Source organism: Hemitrygon akajei, unplaced genomic scaffold (assembly GCF_048418815.1).
Source record: "Hemitrygon akajei unplaced genomic scaffold, sHemAka1.3 Scf000105, whole genome shotgun sequence".
Taxonomy (NCBI): domain Eukaryota; kingdom Metazoa; phylum Chordata; class Chondrichthyes; order Myliobatiformes; family Dasyatidae; genus Hemitrygon; species Hemitrygon akajei.
In genome coordinates this window covers 682361-693679 of record NW_027331991.1, presented here as the reverse complement: position 1 = coordinate 693679, position 11319 = coordinate 682361, and positions in this window count along the sequence as shown.

The window sequence follows — 11319 nt, the reverse complement described above, 5'->3', positions numbered from 1 at the left end:
CTCCTTGGTGAAGGTCAAAGATGCATTAACACCACGAATAAGTATTCCCAATTGAGCTACATCAGTCACGTTGGTGCTCTCATCAATTGCAACAGAGAAGGCAATAAGTGACTTCACTTTGTCTTTTAGTTGACTGTTCAAATCTCCTGCAAGGTTCCTGATTCTCTCTGCCGCAGTATTTCTTGACAAGCTGATATTACCAAAGGCTTATCTCTTCTCAGGGCACACCAGCTGAGCCGCTGTCAGCATGCATGCTTTGATGAATTCCCGCTCTGAGCATGGCTTCGACCCAGCATCTATTAGGTTGGCAATAATATAGCTGGCCTTGACAGCTCCATCATAATTCTCTCGACTTTTGGTGAACACCGATTGCTGTTTTTTTCAGAGCTGCTTCAAGCTCAATTACCTTTTGTGTTCTGAGTCCTGCGTACTTGTCATTTTTTTCTCCATGTGACGTCTCATAGTGTCGTTTGATATTGTACTTCTTTGACACAGCTACTTGTTGCGAGCAGATCAGACACATAGGTTTGCCGTTGACCTCAGAAGGAAAAACGATATTTCCAATTATCGTTGGATATCCGACGATCCATGTCTACTTTTCTTTTCTTGGAAAGCATTTTGAACCACAACAGCAAACAGTCTCAGCCTTGCTACAGGAGTTACTTACCTGAGTACTCTGTGTGTTTATACTGTGTCTGACGACGTAAGTGGGGCCCTAGTGGTCTTCAGCGCAGGGTGGCAGGTGCTTATGCACAGCGGGTGGTTAACCGCCGCCTGTTGCTTTCTAAGTGCACACAACAAGCTGCCGGCGCAGCAAGCGACACAGACAGCGTAGGGAGAGAGAGCGGCGAGAGAGAGAGAGAGAGCAGCTGCCGTACAGGTACATAATAAATGGTCGTGAATATATTTTATTTTCCTCAAACCATCCCGCAGGCCGGATTGGCCCCCTTCGCAGGCCAGTAGTTTGAAACCCCTGATATACACTATTCACACTATCAGTACATTCTTGGGGAATTGAGGTGAGAATAATTCAGCTTCTGATATTTATTTTGGATCTTTATTTCCAAACAACCAGTTATCTTTGCAATGGATCAATGATCAAGGAGATATTTGTTTTTTAAGCCATTTCTCGCAGCTGTGTTTTTTGTGAGACTACTGTTAGAATTTTTTGAGGATGTGACTAAACACATAGATGAAGGAAGAGCAGTAGATGCAGTGTATATGGATTTTTGTGAAACATATGATAAGGTACCCCATGCAAAGCTTATTGAGAAAGTAAGGAGGCATGGGCTACAAGGGGACATTGCTTTGTGGATCCAGAACTGGCTTGCCCACAGAAGGCAAAGAGTGGTTGTAGACGGGTCATATTCTGCATGGAGGCCAGTGACCAGTGGTGTGCCTCAGGGATCTGTTCTGGGACCCTTACTCTTCGTGATTTTTATAAATGACCTGGATGAGGAAGTGGAGGGATGGGTTAGTATGTTTGTTGATGACATAACGGTTGGGGGTGTTGTGGATAGTGTGGAGGGCTATCAGAATTTACAGCAGGACATCGAAAGGATGAAAAACTGGGCTGAGAAGTGGCAGATGGAGTTCAACCCAGATAAGTGTGAGATGGTTCATTTTGTTAGGTCAAATATGATGGCAGACTACAGTATTAATGGTAAGACTCTTGGCAGTGTCGAGGATCAGAGGGATCTTGGGGTCCGAATCCAGAGGACGCTCAAAGCAGCTGCTCAGGTTGACTCTGTGGTTAAGAAAACATACTGTGCATTGACCTTCATCAATCGTGGAATTGAATTTAGGAGCCAAGAAGTAATATTGCAGCTATATAGGACCTTGGTCAGACCCCACTTGGAGTACTGTGCTCAGTTCTGTTCACCTACCTACAGGAAGGATGTGGAAACTATAGAAAGGGTGCGGAGGAGATTGCCAAGGATGTTTCATGGATTGGGGAGCATGCCTTATGAAAACAGGTGGAGTGGACTCCGCCTTTTCTCCTTGGAGCGACAGACAATGAGAGGTGGCCTGATAGAGGTGTATTAGATGATGAGAGGCATTAATCGTGTGGATGGTCAGAGGCTTTTTCGCAGGGGTGAAATGGCTGCCACAAGAAGACACATGTTTAAGGTGCTTGGGAGTAGGTACAGAGGAGATGTCAGGGGTAGTTTTTTTATGCAGGGAGTGGTGAGTGTGTGGAATGGTCTGCCAGCAACGATGGTGGAGGCGGAAACGATAGGGTCTTTTAAGAGACTTTTGGATAGGTACATGGAGCTTAGAAAAATAGAGGGCAATGTGTAACCCCAGTAATTTCTAAGGTAGGGACATTTTTGGCACAACTTTTTGGGCCGAAGGCCCTGTATTGTGCTGTAGGTTTTCTATGTTTTATGTTTTCTATGTTAGGTGTTCTACGTTAGGCACGATTGTCATTTTCCATAGGTTAAGTGTGGATTAAGAACACCCCTAAAACGATGGCCACCTGTTTCAAAGCAAGGGTACGAGATCTGTGCAGCAAACACCTGTTCCGTTTTCAAATTGTCCAATTCAGACGAGTACATGTATTGTTCCTGTGTTGATTGAGGGTGTTTGAACTCTTATCCTCAATGACCCGTGCAAGCAAAGCCTTTGATTCTGTTTCAGGCCGAGTTTCTTTATAAACAGCGGGTTACTGGGATGGACATGGGGGAATACGGAATGAAATTTTAGATCAGATCAGCCGTGATTTCATTATCTGCAGCAGCAGTTCCGAGGGATCGTGTGGTCCAGTTATGCTTATCAGGATGTTGACTAGAAAAGCACTGACAGTATAATTAATGTAAGCTGGGATAATGACTGCATGCGAAGGGAGAAATGATTTTATTTATGTATTTGAACTGAAATCAAATATTAATTATTTAAATCTAGCTTTTTGCATTATTTATGTGACCCAACTGTGTTAGGTTGTCGGGTTTATGACTAACTCGGAGTGCTGGACAGCACGGTATCGAAGCGAGAGACATGCTCCCTGTTGCCTGATAATCCCGCTGCAGACGCCCTCGGGCTCTCCTGCACCAGCTCACAGCCCCACCCCGTACACTGCCCGACACGCGGGCTCTCGCAGAGCTCGTTACCCTCGTGCTCCCAGGCTCACGTTGAGAACATTTGGGAAACCTTACGCAACTGTCATCTGCCAGACAACTGTCGTCAGGTGACATGAAAGTAATTTAGCTCCCATTGGTGCCGGAAAATGTCAATTTAGGCATCATCTCAGACTGAACTGTGCGCACAGGTTAAGCACCCTGGTCAAGGTCTATTGTCGCTCACCCAGGAAGTCAGACTGTGGTTACCCGGCACCGCACCGAACGCCGTCAGGTTACAACATCAGATGTGAGTGGTGTCTCCTGTATCAGGGTATACGTTTTATCGGTTTCCCTGCAAGAGAAAGGGTGAAAGCGACTTTGCTCATTTAATGAGAGTAAATTGTCAGATAATATGGATTTAATTTCAGCAGAAAGGCCACACCTGTGTGAGGAATGAGCACGGATAGGCAGCTGCTGACACACAGGCCCGAGCCGATCAGAACCGCAACCCACACCTCCCTAATCAATCAGTCATCTGTCCCTTCCCACTTCCTTTCCAGTACTGATGAAGTTTTTCGACCTGAAACGTCGACTGTTTATTTCCAACCACAGTTGCTGCCAGGACTTCTGAGCTCTTTTCGCAATTTATAAATTACCATTTATAAATTTACCATAAAATATCCACACTGTCAGAATCGTCCTGGGGAATTAAGAAGAGATCCCGGCAGAGCCCCCAGTGGCCGGAGGTCCCCACATTGCCACCACTGGTCAGAAGCCGGAGGGACAATTCAGAGGGCTCAGCTGTCTGGCCTTTTCTCTGACACTCCCGATATCTACACCAAATCCATCCATCCGAATCTGGCAAACTTTAACAATCAGCAAACACAATTCCTCTCAGCAACCAGCTGTCTGAATGATCCCCTGGCTTTTAGAGTAAGGGTTCCCTATGGTCCACATTGTCAGAGTGTTTAGTTTACCAGGATTTAAACACTGCAGGGACGAGAGGTCTTCTGTTGTCTAATATACTGTGTGTTGTCCTGGCTGGCAATTGTGGTTTACATTAGTAATTCAGTTATTTTTCAAAATACTGAACAGCGAGACGCTGCATTGCTTAAAGCTATAGGAAACAGGATCAGCCTAGAAAGTCCTCCCCGAAAAAATTGGGATTTTGTAAACCAACTCGAGACAAACAGCACGCTGCCCACTCAACCAGTAACACGGCGCAGCTGGGCGAATCCCATGATTGATTTTGTTTTCCCTGAAATAAAATTAAACATCCATTCAGGTATTTTTAAACACAGTGCAACCCCCACACCAGGATCTGACAGCACGTGTGCAGTATTTTACATCATACACGCGCCGCCCGGCTCGTCTGAGGCCTGTTAACGGCTGAAGTACTAATCACATCATCCCATAGACACCAGCGCAATCAACAGATTATTTACAAGCGGCACTTTTCCCATTGATGCGAAGCGATGTCAGTCACTGGTTACACCCAATAGCGGGGGCGGACCAGCCAAGAGGGTGTTATCAACGCTGACCCAGCGTCGCCCGCCCCCCCCCCCCCTCCCCAACTCCAAACTCACCGTCAAGGTAGAACAAATCTCATAATAAATGTCCACTGCTTGATTTATTTCCATTTCCCTTCGAGGGAAGTTGGGGACATTTGTGAAGCATCTCCTGCAGCCGGAGTCTGATGTATCGCTGAGGGGTAGGAGACCGCTCTGCCCCTCAGCTTGATGCCCGCTTCACAGTGAAGGAGGGATACCAGCAGAACGAGGACGGAGAGGGGGGCATTTTATTGAAAGGATGAAGATGGCATGGGAGGGGGCGGACAGGATGTTTGTCCCGGTGGGGACAGGAGGGGCTCATCTGTGGAAATGTCTGAGACAACAGTAGTGTCGAGCAGAGGGATTCACCACTTTTGGGGCCAAACAGGGGCAGAATGTTGATCTGTAAGAGGGGCCAAAGATCTGGGAAAAGTGGTTATAAGAGAGTTGTTGGGGGCAGGGGCAAGGAGGGACTGGCCCAGGGTTTTATTGAATAACAGGATGGGCTGGAGGCGCCGAGTGGCTTGATACTGTTCCTGGTGTCTGTGCATTTAGTGGGAAAGAATAACCAAACCCTTCTTGGGCCTGCAGGATGTCCCACTGGATGTTGTAGGGACTGGTGCTTGTTGATCCCAAACGGTCAACAATTTGGCTGAGAGGGGAAATTCAATATTTCCAACTCTATTATTGACACAAAATGTATATTTATTTATCGTTCATGACATAAAACTGATATTTCTACATTGCTAATGACACAGAATTTTATAATTTTATGCTCTGTCTGCTATCTGAGTGCACTTGCCTGTGATGCGATGCAAGTCAATATTACTCTGAACTTTTACCTTCCCATACTTGTGGACTTGGCAATAAATTAAACAGGAGATGCAAAAACTCACTGAGATTTCAATAGTGATGATCATCTTGGCACCTCGGTAGGTCGAATGTAAATGCAAGACCCTTAGCAGCGTTGATGTGCACAGGAATCTTGGAGTCCAAGTGCATAGCTCCTTGAAAGTGACTACAAAGATTGATCGGGTGGTTAAGAAGACAAATGGCATGCTTAACTTTACTATTCAAGGAATTGATTTAAAGTCGGGAAGTTGTGTTGCCACTTTATAACACACGAGTTAGAGCACATCTGGAGTATTTCAAAAATTTCTGGAATCCCGATCCTACGAAGGATGTCAGGGCTTTGAGAGGGTACAGAAGAGGGTTACCAGGATATTGCCTGGATTAGAGGACATGAGCTATGATGAGAGGTTGGACAAACTAGGTTTGTTTTCTCTGGAGCGATGCAAACTGGTGTGAGATTATAAAGGTTATGAGATGCATTGATAGAGTCGACAGAGAGTATCGTTTTACAGTGGCAGAAATGTTTAACACCAGAGGCCATGCATTTAAGGTGAGAGGGGAAATTTTAAAAGAGATGATGGTCAAGTGTTTTTTTTTTACAGAGAGAGTGGTGGGTCGCTGGAATGTGCTGCCTGGGATGGTGGTAGAGACAGACACGCTGGGGACTTTTAAGAGACGTTTTGATAGTCACACAAATGTGAGGGAAATAGAAGAATATGGACATTTTGTAGGCAGAAGGGATTTGATTGGTTAACATTTTGATAAATTTAATTGGTTGAGCACAACATTGTGGGCTGAGGGGCCTGTCCCTGTGCTGTACTTTTCCTGTTCTGTGTCTGTTCTCGTGAGATTTCAGTGTAACGGAGGCAAAAGTAGTGAGTGGGAGCAACAGGTCAGCTGGAGCCCAGTGTAGGAAATGTGAGATCACCCACTTCTGTAGGAGAAGCAGAAACACTGGGTGTGTGTAAATGGTGAGGGACTGAGGTGCTGTGGGCAGGGAGTGAGGTCGAAAGTACATTGTATAGATTATAAGACTCATCGGTATATGACTGAAAATTACTTTAACAATCATTTATGTTTTGTTGAAATTGTACCTGGAATATTTTGTAAAATCCGGCTTCCCATAACAACACGGGTTATATCGACCAAAGAGCAAACTGCCGGAGGAACTCAGTGGGTCGAGCAGCATCTGTGGAGGAAAATGGACCGTCTAAATTTCGGGCAGAGACCCTCCCTCTGGACTGACGTTAGGTGGGAAATAGAGAAATGCGGTGAGGGGTGGGTATGGGGCAAGAGAAAGGGCAGTGTAGGATCTTCTGTTAGGGAATGAAATAGGTCAGGTGACAGAGGTATGTGTTGCGGAGCACTTCGGGTCTAGTGATCACAATGCTATTAGTTTCAATATAATTATGGAGAAGGATAGGACTGGACCCAGGTTTGAGATTTTTGATTGGAGAAAGGCTAACTTTGAGGCGATGCGAAGGATTTCGAAGGATTGGATTGGGACAATTTGCTTTATGGGAAGGATGTAAGAGAGAAATGGCAGTCATTTGAACGTGAAATTTCGAGGGTACAGAATTTTTATGTTCCTGTTAGGTTGAAAGGAAAGGTTAAAAGTTTGAGCAGAGCCATGGTTTTCAAGGGATATTGGAAATTTGGTTAGGAAAAAGAGAGATATCTACAATAAATATAGGCAGCATGGAGTAAATGAGGTGCTCGAGGAATATAAAGAATGTAAGAAGAATCTTAAGAAAGAAATTAGAAAAGCTAAAAGAAGATACGAGGTTGCTTTGGCAAGTAAGGTGAAAATAAATATAAAGGGGTTCTACCGTTATATTAATAGCAAAACGATAGTGAGGGATAAAATTGGTCCCTTAGAGAATCAGAGTGGACAGCTATGTGTGGAGCCAAAACAGATGGGAGAGATTTTGAACAATTTCTTTTCTTTGGTATTCACTAAGGAGAATGATATTGAATTGTGTAAGGTAAGAGAAACAAGTTGGGTAGCTATGAATACGATGATGAATAAAGAAGAGGAAGTACTGGAGCTTTTAAGGAATATAAAAGTGGATAAGTTTCTGGTTCCTGACAGGACCTTGAGGGAGGTTAGTGTAGAAATAGCAGGGGCTCTGACAGAAATATTCCAAATGTCATTAGAAACGGAGATGGTGCCGGAAGATTGGCGAATTGCTCATGTTGTTCCATTGTTTAAAAAGGGTTCTCAAAGTAAACCTAGCAATGACGTCAGTGGTGGGTAAATTAGGTTTGACGTCAGTGGTGGGTAAATTAATGGAAAATATTCTTAGACGGGGTCTGATTAGGAACAGTCAACATGGATTTGTGCGTGGAAGGTCATGTTTGACAAATCTTATTGAATTTATTGAAGAGTTTACGAGGAAAGTTGACGAGGGTAAAGCAGTGGATGTTGCTTATATGGACTTCAGTAAGGCCTTTGACAAGGTTCCGCACGGAAGGTTAATTAGGAAGGTTCAATCGTTAGGTATTAATATTGAAATAGTAAAATGGATTCAACAGTGGCTGGATGGGAGATGCCAGAGAGTAGTGGTGGATAACTGTCAGGTTGGAGGCCGGTGACTAGTGGTGTGCCTTATGGATCTGTACTGGATCCAATGTAGTTTCTCATATACATTAATGATCTGGATGATGGGCTGGTAAATTGGATTCGTAAGTATGTAGATGATACTAAGGTTGGTGGCGTTGTGGATAATGAAGTAGGTTTTCAAAGTTTGCAGAGAGGTTTAGGCCAGTTAGAAGAGTGGGCTGAGAGATGGCAGATGGAGTTTAATGCTGATAAGCGTGAGCTGCTACATTTTGGTAGGAATAATCCAAATAGGACATACATGGCAAATGGTAGGGCATTGAAGAATGCAGTAGAACAGAGTGATCTAGGAATAATGGTGCATAGTTCCCTGAAGGTGGAATCTTATGTGGATAGGGTGGTGAAGAAAGATTTGGTATGTTGCCCTTTATAAATCAGAGAATTGAGTACAGCAGTTGGGATGTAATGTTAGAATTGTACAAGGCATTAATAAGGCCGAATTTGGAGTGTTGTATACAGTTCTGGTCACCGAATTATAGGAAAGATGTCAACAAAATAGAGAGAGTACAGAGAAGATTTACTAGAATGTTACCTGGGTTTCAGCACCTAAGTTACAGGGAAAGATTGAACAAGTTAGGTCTTATTCGTTGGAGAGTAGATGGTTGAGGGGGACTTGATAGAGGTATTTAAAATTATGAGGGGGATAGATAGAGTTGACGTGGATAGGCTTTTTTCCATTGAGAGTAGGGGAGATTCAAACAAGTGGACGTGAGTTGAGACAGGGTGCAAAAGTTTAAGGATAACATAAGAGGGAATTTCTTTACTCAGAGAGTGGTAGCTGTTTGGAATCAGGTTCTAGTAGAAGTGGTACAGGCAGGTTTGGTATTGTCATTTAAAGCAAAATTGGATAGCTATATGGACAGGAAAGGAATGGAGGGTTATGGGCTGAGCGCGGGTCGGTGGGATTAGGTGAGAGTAAGCGTTCGGCATGGACTAGAAAGGCCGAGATGGCCTGTTTCCGTGCTGTAATTGTTATATGGTTATATAAGAGCTGGGCAGTGAAAGGTGGATCCAGGAGAGGGGGGAGGTGGGAATTTGGAAACAGTGACAGAATTCAGCAGATGCATTTAGACCGAAGGGATCGAGGGAGTGAGGATTGGGATGAAACGTCGCTGAGATGGGAGAGCAGCTCGTGGGGTTGAATGGTCATCTCCTGCTGTTTCTCTCTTGATGTTTCAGTCTTCCTGTCCATTGAGCCTGGTGGAATGTGGATTGATATTAGTGTCTGTAAACATAGAAGTGCTTTGAATACACAATTCCTTTTTGGGTCTTAATTATCTGTTGGACAGTAATGGGAATCAAACCCTATGTCTGTGACCCAGGAGGTGCAGGGATGAGACAGGGAAGATGCAGAGAGAAAAATTAAAAATGTAGCTGGTGTAAATTTGAAATGTGGAAATGGTGGCAGGTGGATCAGGCAGTGTGAGAGGAGTGAGGAACAGAGTCACTGGTTTAAATGAGAAACCCTGCACCCATCACGTGATCCTGTTACCTGCTCCCTTTTTACCGCAGATCGGCAGCACCTGCAGGTTTGTTTCTTAGGCCTTACCCCCGCTCTAAGACATGTGAGCACATTGCCCATGCTCAGTCCTGGGATGGGAAGTGATTTTTTTTTGTGTGGATGGATGCGGCAGATTGTCTGTGGGGTTGGGATCAGGAGAGTGACCTTACCCCCTGGGGCGGGGACCTTGGGGAAAGATCATTCTCTGTGGGACGAGACCAACAAATCCCGTAGGTGAGAATTGAGGCTGGTCCCGAGTGATGTTATTTCCTCTCATCACTTCCTGGACAGAACCTGCTGGGTGGGTCCGGGTTGTGGGACTTTCACACAAAACCTCCTGAGATGAGCCGCCGCTCAGCCCCTGGTGCTGTGGTCCTAGGAGCGGGATGAGGTGGGGAGGCTGAGACTGAACCCATCCGTTGAGATGTATCCTGGGAACTTTATCTCCATCACCTGGCCCGGTAGCAGATCCAAACATCAGCTGGATCGATGCCTGGGTTCGATAATTGTTTCCGTGTATCTGGTCTCCTAAAAAAAATTCTGGACTTCACTTAACTCTCCCTGCAGAAGATCCAACCTGGAAACCCAGGCTGTCTAATATTTTCCACATTATTAGAATGGGAAATTTGTTTATTATTGTCATGTATAGAGTTTCACTGAAAATCTTGTCTTTTGACCCGTCCACACACATCAATTCATTAAACAGTACGTTGAATGATACAAGGTAAAACAATAACAGTGTTACAAAGTGTTATGTTTCCAGATAAAGTGCAGAAAGTGTCAGATTACTTCAAGTAATACAGTGTTGTCAGCTGTCCATCTTATCACACTGGGGGCATTCAGTTTGCTGATAACAGGAGAATGGAAACTGTCCTTGAGCCTGGTGGTACATGGTTTAAGGGTTTTGTAGCTTCTCCTCAATGGGGAATGTGTGAGAAGTGAGAATGTCCCAGGTTGTGGAGTACACGGCCAGCTTCACTGAGTCAGTGGGAAGTACAGACAGTCAGTGGAGGGGATGTTGATTTCTATGGTGTGCTCATCTCTGTCCACAGCTCTCTGCAGTTCCTTGCAGTCATGGACAGAGCAGTAGCCAAGTATCTGGATGGGATATTTTCCATGGTGTGTTGATAACATTTGGTTAGGGGAGAAGGGTATATGCCAAATTTCCTGTTCTATCTTTGGTCATGTTTAGAATCTTTTATACAGTAGTATCTACTATTAATTCAGTACCTGTGTATTGCTGAAGGACCATCAGTGATCGTCCTTGATCCCTTCTCCCAGCTGCTTCCATCTCTTCATCCACCTCCCCATCATGTTCAACCTGTGTCCCTCTCTTATTTTACCGCTGGTCTGCAGCATCTGCGGGTTTCACTTGGAGGCCCCACCCCCTGCACTGGTGATGCAACAATGACTGTGCATGATCACTGTTCCTGGATGGGCAGCAGTTTCCTTTCCATTGTATGTTGGGGTAGTCTGCAAGGTCGGGATTGAGAGAGGACCCACGCCCCCAGGGGCAGTGAACTGGGGGGAAGGATCACCAGCATAAATTGAATTAAATGCAGCACGAGGCAGGGTAGAAGGATCCATCACAACTTTCATTTCATTGTTACAGCATGTTGCTGCATTACTCTTGGTCCTAATTAAATTCAGCATATGACGTAGAGCTTTCTTCTTCGCTTTTTCGGCTATTTTTGGTGAGCCATTATTCAGTAATAGCCCACGAAGGAGTGTTGCATG